The sequence below is a fragment of the Mandrillus leucophaeus genome, unplaced genomic scaffold (assembly GCF_000951045.1).
Source record: "Mandrillus leucophaeus isolate KB7577 unplaced genomic scaffold, Mleu.le_1.0 Scaffold1208, whole genome shotgun sequence".
Classification (NCBI taxonomy): Eukaryota; Metazoa; Chordata; class Mammalia; order Primates; family Cercopithecidae; genus Mandrillus; species Mandrillus leucophaeus.
Genome location: NW_012100410.1, coordinates 394742 through 399580, shown reverse-complemented (window position 1 = coordinate 399580; position 4839 = coordinate 394742). Strand labels below are relative to the sequence as shown.

Sequence of the window (4839 nt, the reverse complement as noted above, 5' to 3'; positions counted from 1 at the left end):
AGCCCCAGTGTGGGATGTTCCCCTTCCTGTTTCCAAGTGTTTTCATTGTTCAGTTCCCACCTATGAGTGAAAACATGTGGTGTTTGATTTTCTATTCTTGCAATAGTTTGCTAAGAGTGATGATTTACTTTTAAAACAGGTTACCTGTCACTCAGGCTGGTGTGCAGTGGTGCAATCCCAGTTCACTGCAGCCTTGGACTCCTGGGCTCAAGTGGGTCTCCCACTCCAGCCTCCTGAGTAGCTGGGACTACAGGTGTTCAGCACCACAGGTGGCTAATTTTTTATATTTTTTGATAGAGATGGGATTCCACTATGTTGCCTAGGCTGGTTTCAAACTCCTGACCTCAAGTGATCCTCCCGCTTTGGTCTTTCAAAGTGTTGGGATTATAGGTGTGAGCTACCACACTTGGCCTGACTATTATTTTTGGTATGTATGGTGTTTGATTTTACTGGAGGGATACTTAGGAGTTTCCACATTCCATGGGTGACATCCATGTCATTCATGGGTGACAGCCACTAATAAAGAAATTTCAAATCTAGGATCTAGTGATAGAATACTTCACAAGTATAATGAGATATTATTTGGTGTAGGTTTTTAGTAATAATAGTATGCTGGCCACTTTCCCTATACACACGCTTTGAATATTGGTGTTTTCAAGATTTTGTTCTATACTGGACCTTCTTAATTTCTCACTCTATAAACTCTTCTTTGGGGAACTCACCTACTTCTTTTTTTTTTTTTTTTTTTTTTTTTTGAGACGGAGTCTCGCTCTGTCACCCAGGCTGGAGTGCAGTGGCCGGATCTCAGCTCACTGCAAGCTCCGCCTCCCAGGTTTACACCATTCTCCTGCGTCAGCCTCCCGAGTAGCTGGGACTGCAGGCGCCCGCCACCTCGCCTGGCTAGTGTTTTGTAGTTTTTAGTAGAGACGGGGTTTCACGCGGTTAGCCAGGATGGTCTCGATCTCCTGACCTTGTGATCCACCCGTCTCGGCCTCCCAAAGTGCTGGGATTACAGGCTTGAGCCACCGCGGCCGGCCCTCACCTACTTCTTGAGCATCAATTTCTGTGTAATAATAACTTCTGAATCCAGCCTATACCTGGTTCTCTGTCACCTAAGGATCACTTGCAAATATCTAAAATGTAGACCATCTAACTCCCTACAGATAAGCAACTTTCAACTCAATATGCTAAGATTGAACTCATTTTAAAAAAAATCTCTTAAACCTTTTCCTGCCTCACTCTCACTAACTTGGTTCATGCTCTCATCATCTGAATTACTGCACACTTCTTTAAAATTCTGTTCTTGATGCTTATCTAAAGTATGAGTGACTGAATTTTCATTTATTTATTTATTTATTTATTTAGAGATGGAGTTTTGCTCTTCTCACCCAGGCTGCAGTGCAATGGCACGGTCTTGGCTCACTGCAACCTCCACCTCCCAGGTTCAAGCGATTCTCCTGCCTCAGCCCCCTGAGTAGCTGGGATTACAGGTGCCCACCATGCCCAGCTAATTTTTGTATTTTTAGTAGAGACGGGGTTTCACCATGTTGACCAGGCTGGTTTTGAACTCCTGACCTCAGGTGATCCCCCCACCTCGGTCTTCCAAAGTGGTGGGATTACAGGCATGAGCCACTGCGCCTGGCCTGAGTGACTGAATTTTCTAAAAAGGTGAATTGCATTATGCTATTCCCTGCTTTAAGTTCTCTAAAAAGACTATTCTCTCTCTTTTTTTTTTTTGGACAGAGTCTCACTGTGTTGCTGAGGCTGGAGTGCAGTGGCATGATCTCGGCCCACTGCAGCCCTGCCTCCTGGGTTCAAGCGATTCTTCTGCCTCAGCCTCCGGAGTAGCTGGGAGTACAGGCGAATGCCACCACATCCAGCTAATGTTTGTGTTTTTAGTAGAGAGGGGGTTTCACCATATTGGCCAGGCTGGTCTCAAACTCCTGACCTCATGATCCGCCTGCCTCGGCCTCCCACAGAGCTGGGATTACAGGCGTGAGCCACCGCGCCTGGCCAAGTGTAAACTTTTAAGATGACATACAAAGCCCTGCATGACCTGGCCCTTCCTCTCTCTCTAGCCTTACAGTCAGATTTGATTATACCACATGCTAGCATTGAAGTATTGGGCAAGTTTTTTAAACTTGAAGTTAAAAAACTTCAAGTGAGGATATTAATGCTAATCACGGGGAGATAACAGCATATAAAGTGCCAAGCATACTGCCTGGCTTAGCGTTAACAATAAATATTGGCTATTGTGGAAGAAGAAAATATTACTGCATGTATTTGCTCAATCTCTATTGCTGTCGCAAGAGGATGCTTTGAACTGCTGATTGGGTAATGTTTTAACATAAACGGAACTCTCCACTCCAATGAAAAAGAAAGAAAAGGAAGAAAGAGGTTTATTTGAATAGACTGGGAAGAAAATTGGGAGGTGAAAAGTTGAGTGATCGGGGAGGATTAAGAGAGGCCCACAGAATTGTTTGTTTGTGGAGATGAGTTAGTGGTAGTATAAACTTCAGAAAGAAGAGATCTGGCTGAGCGCAGTGGCTCATGCCTGTAATCCCAGCACTTTGGGAGGCTGAGGCTGGCGGATCACTAAGGTCAGGGTTCAAGACCAGACTGGCCAACATGGCGAAACCCCGTCTCTACTAAAAGTACAAAAATTAGCTTGGTGGGGTGGCGCGGGCCTATAATCCCAGCTACTCTGGAGGCTGAGGCAGGAGAATCACTTGGACCTGGGAGATGGAGGTCGCAGTGAGCCGAGATCACACCACTGTACTCTAGCCTGGACTACAGAGACGATGTCAAAAAAAAAAAAAAAAAAAAAAGAGACCTGAAGTATTTGCTGTCAGAATATAGGGGAACTTTGGAGAGCTAAATGGGTTAAGATCTTTAGGATGTTTTGCTAACCCCCATCCTTACCTCCTCAGTGGCCAGCTTTAGTTACTTTGTTAAAGTTTTATGGTTGGCAGATTCACATTTCTTCAGAGTTTGACACTAGGTTGAGGTTGGCCATGAACTAATACAATTATATTTCAGTTACACGATTATTTGCGCTCCTTGAGTGTCTCCACCCTCATGTTAACTCTGACATCTGCCCGAAATTCATTCATCGAATACATATTTGAGTGGCCTCCCCTCTTTCCGTTTGCTGGACAGCCCATCATTTTCCAAAGTCAGCCCCTAAACTCTTCTATGAGTTTCCTGACAACTCAACACAAAAATTCGCCCCTCCCTTTTTTGCGTGCAACCCCGCCTCCTCTTTTAATTGTTTGGCTGTCATTCCTCTTGTATAGTGCTCCTTGCAATCAGGACTGGTGCTCTACATATTTGCTAGCTCGGTGTATGGCACGAAGTAGATGCTCAGTAAATGTTGATTGAACGAGTATTCTGTGCATCTCGGCGATATCACATCCTGCGTGCCGTGGCGTCATTCTGCATTCCTCTGCGGTAGGCGCAGATCCGGAGGGTTTAAGTGGTTGTTTATAACATGCACCGAACATATCCAACGCAGGCTGTGGCTTCAGACCGCCCACAAAAAGCGCGGTTGGTGGGAGTGCGGTCTCGAGGTCGGCTGGCAGCTGGGAAACTCCAGCTCGGGGCGGAAACACGCTGCTTGGGAGGCGCGGGCGCCTAGTGATTCTGGGAATACAAGGTGCGAGGGAGGGAGCTGGTGGCTCTCTTATCGCGGTGTTTCCTCTCTCTTCGCTCCCGGGGGGAGCTCTCGCGGGGGGAGCTCTCGCGAGAGGAGCAAGAGGAAGATGGCCGTGCCCTGTTTTTCGGTGTGAGGCGGCGACCGTAGCTGCGACGGCGAGGCTGAGATCTTGATGTCGTGGGCACCTGAGCTCTAGCTCCCCCCAGCGAGCGCGCGTCCCTTCGTGCCTAGGCGAGAGCCGGCTCTTCCCCGGGAGATGCGTTTGTCCCAGGCTCGGGGGCGCAGTGGGAGTTCATGCTGCGCTGGAGGCTCCTGGCCACCGCTCTAATCGCCTTGGGCCGCCGCAGCGCCAGCTCAGTCGCCAGCGGTGAGCCTCCCGATTCCCCGCCTTGCCCCTGGCGGCGGCGATGACCGGGGAGAAGATCCGCTCACTGCGGAGGGACCACAAGCCCAGCAAAGAAGAAGGGGACCTGCTGGAGCCCGGGGATGAGGAAGCGGCGGCTGCCCTTGGCGGCACCTTTACCAGAAGCAGGATTGGCAAGGGCGGCAAATCTTGTCATAAGATCTTCAGTAACCATCACCACCGGCTGCAGCTGAAGGCAGCTCCGTCCTCCTCCAATCCCCCCGGCGCCCCGGCTCTGCCGCTGCACAATTCCTCCGTGACTGCCACCTCCCAGTCCCCGGCCCTTCTGGCCGGCACCAACCCCGTTGCTGTCGTCGCGGATGCAGGCAGTTGCCCTGCACACTACCCAGTGCACGAGTGCGTCTTCAAGGGGGATGTGAGGAGACTTTCCTCTCTCATCCGCACGCACAATATCGGGCAGAAAGATAATCACGGTGAGGAGTGCTAGCCCCTCTCCACCTCTCTCCTTCCCTGAGCCTAGGGTGTGCCTCCCCAGGCTTCTGGAATCCTAGGCCCCCCCTCCAGCAGACTCTTCTTTTCTCTCCTTTGCCCATCATCCGGGCCATTCGGTAAATCATGACCGACTCAGTAATAGCGTGCCAGTGGTCAGGGGGTTGGTTCTTGTGGGTGCAAAGGAATGTATCCTCCTTGCCCACTTCAAAGTTTCTCGTGAGAAGCTGTTTTGTTTGAGACAGGCCTTCGATTTGCTGATTCTGGACTGCCAGAAATTTTAGGTTGCCTCTCACCCAACCTGGTTTTCTCCCGTTGTTTATGGAGCTAT

General features: G+C 49.6%; 1 pseudogene across 1 annotated transcript; it reads left to right on the top strand.

Annotated features, from left to right (window-relative positions):
* Nucleotides 1–3667: 3667 nt before the first annotated feature.
* Nucleotides 3668–4696, top strand: LOC105532522 (annotated as a pseudogene). The gene has a single exon (XR_001004995.1). The product of XR_001004995.1 is annotated as an ankyrin repeat domain-containing protein 13C pseudogene (transcript).
* The last annotated feature ends 143 nt before the right edge of the window (nucleotides 4697–4839 follow it).